Source organism: Apium graveolens, chromosome 5 (genome assembly GCF_009905375.1).
Source record: "Apium graveolens cultivar Ventura chromosome 5, ASM990537v1, whole genome shotgun sequence".
NCBI classification, from domain to species: Eukaryota; Viridiplantae; Streptophyta; class Magnoliopsida; order Apiales; family Apiaceae; genus Apium; species Apium graveolens.
The window spans coordinates 7847504-7858944 of NC_133651.1; positions in this window are offsets into that span (position 1 = coordinate 7847504).

Sequence of the window (11441 nt, forward strand, 5' to 3'; positions counted from 1 at the left end):
CATGTGTTGTATGCCATATAGTATGAAAGACTGGCCATCTTGAGTACAAATTTTGTTGGCTCACTCATATCCAAATCATCATTCATTCTTTCCTCCTTAATTATTAATTTTTTATTCATGGATCTTTCCGATTGTTTCCTTGTACTCTTATTCCTTACAAAAGGTTTCCAATCAAAATCATATACACAAATTCCTTCTTGTGTAAGGTCTATCCTTTGAATTTTTTTTTTAAAAAAGACGTGAAATGAACCCGTGTAGTGGATGGAGTTATATGATGAGTATGGATAATTGCAAGCTAATAAATGGTGGACATTTACGGATAAGGCAAATGATTGACTAGACAACAGAAGCAAATGAATAAATTCTTAATAATAACTAGATAATCGATTAATACGTTGTGAAGATGAAGCATACCTCAATCATGTGGGAGATATTTGTCATGGAGATTCAAGATCGAAGAAATGCTAGTTACGAATAAACTTTGACTGCGTTCATCAAGGAATGGTTAGACTTTCCCACTCGAATAAGTAAGCTACGACAAATTTGATGCTTATAACTGGGACAGCAATGAATGTTCAGTTTGAAAAGACATAAAGGGAAATAAAGGTATGATGGTTTGACTGCAACAATTTTTAAAAAAAATGATGCTTTAAAACAAAATGAATTATTTCACAAGATTATACGAGTGTTGGTTGGGACCAGGTGTTGATTATCAGAAGTTGAACAAGTCAATTAATAAGAACAAGTGTATATTGTCAAGGATAAACGAATTGTTATTGAGAGAGCTTGAATTGAAACATCAACTGAAAGAATTTTACAGTAATTTGTAATGGTACTCAGCAGTGATATTCTGTGCTAATCAAAAAAAATGAGAAAAAGGTATGGTATAATAATAATTGATCGCTATAATCTTAAGTTGAACTAGAAACATGGGTTGTACTGATTAATATTACATGAGGTAGTGAAGTGGTGAGTTTAGAAAGTGGTAGTGGGTTGGTATATTTGAGGGTTCATTGTTGGTTGTGTGATTGATTGTTGGTGTCGGCTTGAGTCCGACTAGTAGTCAATAATATAAAAAAGATGCTGCCCAAATTTTCAGAAAATACCCTACTCTTAAAAATAGAAAGTATATTTCCGTGTGTTATTGATATTCATGTTGATACTCCAAATAATTGTGATCTCGGTTCTTGAAAGAATTTGTTACATCCAATCCGCATATATATAATTGGTCTTTGATTTCATTTAGCTACTCATCACTTGGTGCAATTGATCAATTAAGTGAGTTAATTGGATAATTTTACCAATTAATGGTCAGTTAGATGAAGATCGATTCTAATTGGATTAAGTCAAATTTTGATGTGACTTTCAAATCCGAAATTAAAGCAATGAGGAATTTGGAGAAAGTAAGGACACCAGTAAAATTCAGAAATTTCTGCAAGTGAATGAGGCTTTACTTGAAAGAATATTCCCTTTATAATGGACAAGAAAAATAAAAGTTATTCGTATGGACAATTGAGAAGAATGTTTTCCAGAATAAAAGATTTAAGATAGAGCAAAGAGAAAGGAAGAAAGGATGGTGAATAAAAAAGAGATTAATAACTATACCAATACGGATTTTACTAGACAATCAAAGAAATTTTATCATCTCCAATAAAGTTTAATGAAAGATGTCTTGTTTCTAAATTGTTTTGATAATCATACAACAAATAATTTATCAAGTGTTTCTGTTTCGGATAAAAGATGTCTTGGTCTTCTACTTCCCGATTCTTTCCTTGATTGAAAGCCAATCTTTTTGAATTACTTGTTATACCTTCATGGTATTGTGAATCACCCTATGTTTCAAGATAATTGTTGTTTATGATTCAGCTTATTGAATTACATTGGTTATCATATTAAATTGTTATAGAATTGGATGGTTTTATAAATGTGGACCAGATTTGTGGTCGAACCAGATTTGTGGTCGGACCAGATTCGTGGTCATAATAGGCCAATGCGTGCCTTGGATCCAGTATATAGAGCAAAGTTGGGAGCCATGCTCGGAATTAGTGTGTGACTAATCAGCAGCCTAACCTTGGTTTTTAAAATGAAAAGTGAATATTCAATTTTAATCATTGCTTATTCAGCAAATTGATTCTTCTGAATCATTTCAATTGATTATTGTTTAACCTCGGTTATTGCTATTATGACTTATTGAGCTAGTTAGCTCACTCTTGTAAACCTTTTTATGTTTTCAACAGTTGAAAAGTAAATTGTTGGTAACGAGGATTCCCAGTCCAGTGTGCGAGTTTGGATTTCAGGTTAAGTTGGATCGAGCTAGCAGGAGCTTTATATTGTAAATGAGTTATGCAAGATTGTAAGAACGATATCATTATCAGTTGTAAGTTGAACTAGTTGGGTTTTGGTACGATGAAATAAAAGTTAAGGTGGTGGCTAATTTTCATAATTTAACCTGTTACAATCCGTGGTTGTGTAAAGAAGGGTCAATGCATATAAAATTTTATATACAGGTTTAAATATGGTGTGTGTGTGTTATGGACCCCAAACTTCCGACCCAGGTTTGGAGGGCGTTACATTAACTGAGAAATGCGCACATATAAGAACTAAGCTAAATTAGGTTGCATCAACAAGATCATGTTTACTTTTTGTCAATAACATGGGAGCCATGCGAACTAAAGGACATTTTGATTTATAACACTCAACTAGAAGTAAAAAAGAAAATAAAATCTAATAATTTTTTGTTAACGGAGACCGACTTTTTTAGCAAAGAACGGAGAACGACTTAATAAATTTAGAGAAGAAGCAACAGAATAAATGACATTGTACCAGATCTAGCCCTCTTTACTGTAGTTTCCTTTATAAATCTAAGGTGATGAATTTTGCTTCTTCTGCAGCATGTTTAGCGTCTACAATAGCAGCTTCAGTATTTTTAACCGCTGCAACAGCACCCTCAGAACCCATATACCTTATCCTCATGAGCTTAGCATCAGCTGTGACCACGTTGTCTGCGTCTGTTAAATTATACTCCATTTTCTCGCTGCATCAGTGAGTTTAAAATATTAATCCTTGAAAAGGAAAGGACTCTTTAATCACAACAGCCTTCTGTTATTTTTTTCTGATGACAAGGCCAAAAATATTACCCTAAATATTTCATGCTTTAATGCTTCAACTGCGTTTAGGTCTTCTATATGTATACGCATAAAAAAGAAATAGAAACTTCAGGTTCAAGTCGATAAAAACGAAAGAATCATATTTGACCTAGAAAAGTAATATGTTACCGATAATTGCAACACCAAGAATCTTACACTATTTTCCAACACCATATTTACTTACAACATTAGTTAGGGCAGATTCCTCCTTTGCTGACCAGTGAATCCTGCCCCGAGCCATATCCTTCTAATATCTGTACAAAAAACTAATTCAGCACACACGAAACTGGAACAGGCATGGAATTACCAATTAGTCATACATTATAATCACATAAGATCTCTAATGTGGTTTTACAAATAAGTAAACTTAAATGTGCTATCCAGTGAAGAAGCTTGAAAAAGCTAATGAGCAATAATAACAATCAGCTGAGAGGGAAAATTATTTTAAATTAACATAGCCAAGAACGAGTAAGTACGGGATGAGCACCGTATATAAACACTCAGACAATAATCAGATAAGACAAACAGTGCCACAACATTCTGTGGTGCACATTCCACTTGCCCCTATGCAGCTCCGCCACTTATGACAAATTGCAGTGGTTGTCATCTAATGGTCCATGGACTTTTGATGGTGCATTATTGGTGACGAATGTGATCAAAGTGGGAGAAGACCCTACTAGGGTATCGTTGTTTGAGGTAGATTTCTGGATTCAAATTCACGATCTGCCAGTGGGCTACATGTCTGAGGTTGTAGGGAAGCAGCTAGGCAATTTTTTTGGGAGCTTCTTGCAATATGATTCTAAGAATAATTCCAGCATATGGAGGGAGTTTATGAGATTGAGAGTCAGAGTGGACATTCGTAAGCCCCTGAAAAGGAGAAAGAAGATTTGTAAAAAAGATAAAACAAAGGTGATGGTAACTTGCAAGTATGAAAAACTGGGTGACTTATGTTTTGTATATGGTTTGCTTTCACATACGGAACGATTCTGTCAACGTAAATTGGAGGCTGATACTGAGGAGATCAATAGGGAATGGGGTCCTTGGCTTCGAGTTCAGTCGCGAAGGGTGGGGGGAGGTAGCAGAAGCAAGGGGCTTAGGGAGGACGGAGATGGTGATTGGGGAAGACAAGTGGGGACGAATAGCTCCAAGGCGGGAAGTCAGGGATTTCAAAATCCTGATTTTATGCATTCTGGTATGTCATCACGAGGTTCAAGAGATCAAACAACTATCTTTGCTGATAATCAGAGATATTAATCAGTTACACAAGGAGGGAATTTCAAATGTTGTTGGGCCTGATGGGTTAGACTTGGAGGAATAAAATGGGCTTATTTTTGAAGAGAGGAAAAGACATAGAAGTGAATTTCAAGTTAATGTAGCCCAAGTAAGTAAGAACACCACATCTATGGACTCTAGTCTTTCTGGAACGGATTGTCTAGAGACCTCATCAATTTTATTCGCTAAGCTTGCAAAGAAAGCTAGCCAGATGCCATGAATTGCATCAGTTGGAACTGTTGAGGGCTTGGGAACCCTCGCACAGTTCGTGCCCTTTATGATCTTTTGAAAGATTGTAAACCCAACTTTGTTTTTTTGATAGAAACTATTTCCTTTGCAAGCAAGCTAAAAGAATTGAGAGTTCGGTTTGGTTTTGATAGCTATTTTTCGGTTGACAGAGTAGGCCGTAATGGAGGTTTAGCAGTCCTTTGGAAACGTCATGTTCAATGTGAAATTGCAGGATACTCACAACATCATATTGATGTCCTTTTCATGGAGAATAATAGTATTTCCTGGAGAATGTCTTGCTTTTATGGGTATCCTGAGTGGACAAGATGTAGGGAATTTGGAGTATAATTCGCAGGTTGGCTAATATATCTTCTTTTCCATGGCTCATATGGGGAGATTTTAATGACCTATTACATGAGTCGGACAAAAAAGGTAAAAATTCTCATCCTCAGTTTTTACTTGAAGGATTTCGTAATGTTATTCAGGATTATAATATGTCTGAGCTCGAGTTGAGTGGGGGTAAATTTATATGGGAAAAGAGTAGGGGGACGAATGATTGGGTTAGAGAGAAACTTGATCGAGGTTTTGCCACGACAAGCTAGTGGAGCAAATTTCCTATGTATAATTTGCATATGATTTGTACTCCGGTATCAGATCATAATCCCATTATGTTGGAATTATTTAAGGCGGGTGTGAGTAGGAGAAGATTTAGATTCAGGTTTGAGAATGTTTAGTTGAGAGATCAGGATTTTATAAAAGAAGTGACTGGTGTGTGGAGAAGCATTCTGGTTACTCATTTGCTTCCCAAACTTATCAATGTTTCATCATTCATGGATCGATGGGGCAGGCAGTTTTTCAATAAATTCAGAAAAAAAATCAAGTTGCTTAAAGCAAGGCTGAGTAAGTTAGTTGATTGATGTGATCCTAAGAGTGTGCAGGAGTACTTAAATGAGAAGGATCAATTGAATAATTTACTGCTTAATGAGGAGATATACTGGAAACAATGAGATAAATTATTTTGGCTCCAAGATGGTGATGAGAACACTAAGTTATTCCATTCCTTTGCTTCAGCAAAGAAGAAGGCGAATAAGCTTAGCTTTTTAATCGATAATAATGGCAATAAAGTGGAGGATGAGGAGGGTATGTGTGAAGTAGTTAGGGAGTATTCCATGTCTTTGTTTACAGTGGATGTACTGTTGGAGCAGTTCAAAATCCTAGTGGCCACAGAACTATTATGGAGGCTCATAACAGAATGTTAACGGCAGAGTTCTTGTTTGAAGAATTCACTTTAGCTATCAAGCAAATGCATCCGGATAAGGCGTCGGGTCCCGACGACCTTAATCCTGCTTTTTTCAGAGTTTTTGATCTATTATGGGGCATGAGGTGTTTAAATATTGCAAGGAATGGCTGCGTAATAAAAGCTTTCCAGGTGAGCTTAATTGTACCAATGTTATCCTTATTTCGAAAAAAGAAGATGCTTCATGTTTGAAAGATCTGAGACCAATTGCTCTGTGCAATATTTTGTATAAAATCCTTGCAAAAGTTCTTTCCAACAGAATGAAGTCTATTTTGCCATTCATCATCTTGGAAAATCAACCGGCTTTTGTCCAGAATAGAAGTATAACAGATAATGTATTGGTTGCTTTCGAGTTAATTCATCATATGAGCCTGAAAAATCATGTTGCAATCGGGGAGGTAGCTCTAAAACTCGACATCAGTAAAGCTTATGATAGAGTAAGCTGGTCTTACCTGAGACAAATATTGATTACTATGGGGTTATGTGACACCTGGGTTGAATGGATGATGATGTGTGTAAAAACGGTAACCTACAATTTCTGTTTTAATGATTCAGTTATTGGCCCTATTACGCCTAGGAAGGGGTTAAGGCAGGGAGATCCTCTCTCTCCCTACCTCTTTTTATTATATGTGGAAGGGCTCTCCAATGCTCTTGATGTGGCAGCTGATAATGGAACAATTACTGGTTGTAAAATTTGCCCGACAGCCCCAACAATAACACACTTACTTTTTTCCGACGACAATTTTATGTTCTTCCGTACAACAGTTGAGGAAGCCACAAGCATCAAAGAGTTGTTGTTGAACTACGAGTCATGTTCTAGACAATCTGTTAATTTCCAGATATCAGGAGTGTACTTTAGTGCAAAGGTTAAGCATGACAAACAGGCGGAAATATCTTCTATCCTGAGAGTTTCTAATGATTTATCGAATACTAAGTACCTTGGTTTACCCTTGTTAGTGCGAAGATCAAAACGGATGGTGTTTAGTTACCTAAAAGATAAAGCTAGTTGGCAGGTTCAAGCATGGCAAGTTAAACCCTTCTCTCAAGCTGGCAAAACAATTCTGATCAGGAAGGTAGCACAAGCCATTCCAGCGTACAGTATGTCTTGTTTATTGATTCCTAAAACAATTTGTAAGGAGTTGGAACAGATGTTCAACAACTATTGGTGGATGTCTGGTAAAGCTGGGGATCAGAAAGGTTTGAATTGGCTATCGTGGAATAACATGAGTAATGCAAAGAGCAAAGGTGGTCTAGGGTTCAGGGATTTCTATGGTTTCAACGTTGCTTTACTGGGTAAACATATTTTGTCATTCCTACACAATCCAAACTCTCTGGTGTCTCGGATTTTTAAAGCTAGATAATTTTCAAATACGAGTGTTCTGAAAGCTAAGAAAGGTTGCAAAGCCAGCTTTATTTGGCAGGGGATTTGGACAGCCAATGAGGAGCTCTGTAAAGGCTTTAGATGGGTGCTCGGGAATGGGAATGAGATAGTTGCTTCAAAGGACCCTTGGTTACGTTTAAAGAGTGATTTTCACGTTGAACAGATTCTTTTTATGAAGGGAGGAATGAATTGGTCTCGAGCTTTTTTCAGCACAATGACAGGAAGTGGAATACTAATCTGGGTAGAGAATGTTTTTTGGAGGAGGATGCAAATGCTATACTGGCTACAACCATTCCTCAACGGGATGTTGCAGATAGGGTGGTCTGGACAGGTGCAAAGAATGGTGTGTATAATGCGAAATCTGGCTATCATTACTGGTTCAACTTAAGGTATGGTATTGGCAGTGTTCCTCAGAGTTTATGGTGGAAGAGAGTTTGGCATTTGAAAATTCCTTAGAAGGTGAAAGTGTTTATATGGAGATTCTGTCGTAATGTGGTTCCGGTCAGAAAGAGACTGAGTGCTAAAGGATTAAGGGTACCTGTCACATGTCCAATGTGTTTATTTGACATTGAACATATGGCTCACCTTTTTTTTGATTGTGATTTCCCTGCTGAGTGTTTGCGTCATGTTGGTTTATGGTACGATTGGAGTGCAGTTGAAAATGCTAGTGATTGTTTGCTAGCACAGATAAACTCTGTGCCTATGGAAGAAGTAACAAAGATTTGCATGGTTCTCTAGGGAGTGTGGTTTTGGCGTAACAAGAAAGTGTGGGAGAGTAAGGATGTTACCCCTGCTTTTGCTATGGATACCAGTTTTAAGGTCCTCTCCGAATGGGTGGAAGCTAGAAAAAAACAGGTGATGATTCATCCTAAAGGTAATCTAGAGGTGCAGCAAGTTGATCACAGATGGCAATGCCCAGGTCCAGAAGCTTTTAAAATCAATGTAGACGCGTCTGTTTTCCCAAATGCTCAATTCTTTTCTGTCGGTATGATTATGAGAGATCACTTGGGGTCGTTTGTTGCTTGTAAAGTTGGAAGCTTTCCCATGGTTGATACTGTCTTTGAGGCGGAGTTGGTAGGGGTTAAAGAATCTTTATCATGCATTTAGGGGGGACAATACAATAATGCCCCAGTGCAGCTTGAAACAGATTCACTACTCAGTGTCAACGCTATTCTGGAAAATAAGGTGAATTTATTAGAAGTAGGTGAGGTAATAGAAGAGTGTAAGCTCGGATTGCAAGGCTTACCATCTGTTTCACTTAGTTTTGTTCGGAAAACAGCTAACAGGGTAGCACAAAATATCGCTAGAATCCCTTGTTTAGCTAATTCCGAGATTACGTTCACGTCTCCTCCTACGTGTTTGTTGGAGGCTCTTTCGTATGATTGTAGTTGAATGAAATTGTTAATTTCAAACAAAAAGTACATTCTTGTTCGGGATATATAAATTAGAGGCTTCTTTCTCCGCATACATACACATAACAGTCTTGTACACAGGTTCACCTTGGCAATAAATTCAGGTGGAAGCTAGGCATTCAGAGATGACTCCAACTTACTCCCTTCTAACAAATGATCAGTAATTAAAAACATAATTTTATTTTTTACTAAATTATACAAAAAGCTAATTAAAGCCTAATATATATACACTAGTGTATATTAGATCACAAAACAATACTCATATACCATTCAGTCTAAAAAGAATTACATATACAATTCAAAATATGGGGCAATTATTGTTAATTTTCTTGTGAAAAAAACTTGATTTTTAGAAACTAAACAAAATTCGTAAGATTAGATCATGGTCGATAAATATTTTATAAAATTGATGTAAACTTACTATCTTTAGCACAAATGCATCTTGACATAAAATTCTAATGGAAAATCATCATAGAGAAAATGACTAAAACTTAATCTTTGTTATCAAATGATTAAATTAGAAGGCTAATTAAAAACTATATAATTTGTACAATATTATCATAAACACACATACCATTGAAGATTTACATCATCAACAATTCATAGAATAGCAAGCAAAATCTTTATAATTTTCTTGTGGAAGAAACATAATTTTTAACAAGAAAACAAAATTCAGAAGCTTTAATCATGGCCGATGAATATTTTTCCCATTTCATATATGTACCTATGGTCTTACAAGCAAATTCATCTAGGCATTAAAAGTTCAGATCGAAAATTAGCATTCACAAATAACACAAAAATAAAACTCTTCTACCACATAACAAACATATGTATAGGCCAAGATCATATAACAATATATTTATTTGAAGATATATATCATCAAAAACTTACAAAATAACAATCAAATAAGATCTTTTTAGTCTCGTGGACAAAGAAACCAGATTTCAACAACAAAAAAATCCAATTTTAAGAAGGTTAGATCAAAGTTGACATTTATTTTTAAAATTTCTGGTTGCAGAAAGTAAACAATGGTCGCGAATTTTCAAGAAATGAAGGGTAAGGAAATGGGAGCTTACTGTATCCTCTGACAGCTAAAAAAACGCTAAAGTCTTCGTAACTCATGTGTCTTTTTAAAGATTTTTGTTTGTATATGTGAAGGGAGTTGAGGCTATTTGCCCCCGCCTTTTTAAAATTTTTAAACTAGTAAAATTTATTACAAATGTGTCCTCTAAATGTTTGGTAAATCGACATGGCAAGATTTCAACAACAAAAAAATGCAATTTACAAGTCTTGGTTATATGTACACTTGTTTGTCTTTTGTGTATTTTGTTTATATTGGGTTCTTCATTTTCAATTTTTTTAGGTTGAATTTTAAATTATAGATCATAATGACCAAATCTGGGAAGGTGGTATGCTGATATGCCTTTGTAGATTCCCTCCTCTATTGTTTGTTACTTTTCTAAGCATTACATTTCAAATTAAAGATATTTTAAATGAGTATCTGTTACTTTTGTTTATTGGTGGGAGGCTTCATTGTTTATTGTCTGGCTGGTTGAGATGGGGGCCTGGTTGTGGGCTGCTTAACAGAATGGCTAAGGTGGTCTATTATTAATTTAGTGTTCAAGATTCTTAGGTGATAGTAAAAAGATGATGATCGGCAGAATCAAGCTGAGGCAAGATAGTTTTGAATGTTATACACTTGGTGGCGGCAAAATTGGTCAGTTCTGCGCTTTCTACCCAATTTTTGGTGAAAATGTTGTATAAAAATATAAGGTATGCATTTGGATTCTCGAGGTATATTCTTTCCTTCGCTTCTAATGACAACACCATAGGATTTTCCTTAATCCCGTTTACTTGTATCCTGTGTTTGTGGAAGATATATGTACAATTAACATGGTAACTGATAGTAGCCTTTGTTACAAGCAAATAAAACGGTCAAGACTCACAATTTACAAGACTATACTAGTTCTGCACCAGACTATACTAAAAACATATACTTGTTCCCGAGTCAAGTTTTTACACTATATCCTCGATCAGAATTCACAAGACTCGCGGCATGGGTGCAAAAATAATTGCATATCTAGAAATTTCGTTACCTCTTTAAAAAGAAATATTCAAAATTATATTTTTACTATCATTGGACATAATTTGTTTATTAAAACACATACAACCGTATATTTTCAAATGCCTTTGTTAACTGTCCTTTTCATACTACCAGCGCAATTGAGTATAAACCAACTTTAAAACTTATTTCTAAGGCACACATGGTGATAATCCAGAGTTTGAACTTTAAAGTGTATCATAGTTGGAATTCAGAAAGTTGTAAATAAGAGGTGATCACAGTTCAGAGCACTACAACATATTTGCAATCATACAACAGTTTTGCACCGTTGTGTGACATGTATAGTTTCCGTTGTCTATCCAACACTCGTGTGATAGAATACCAGACAACGGTTGTTTTAACCCTTGTAATAAGAGAAATTAGACAACCGTTTTTAATAGTGGTTACAATCAAGAAGGCAGAACGGGTACTCTATATTTACCATTGTTGGAACTTTTTTAAAACAACTATTTCTTTATTAAACTATTGTCTATCTAACTTAACAACAATGGTTTTGTAGAAAAACCATTATTGTTACCTTATACGATATTGTCATAAGCAACCGTTTATAAGCTTCTTTTATGAATGTTTTTTTAAAAGACAA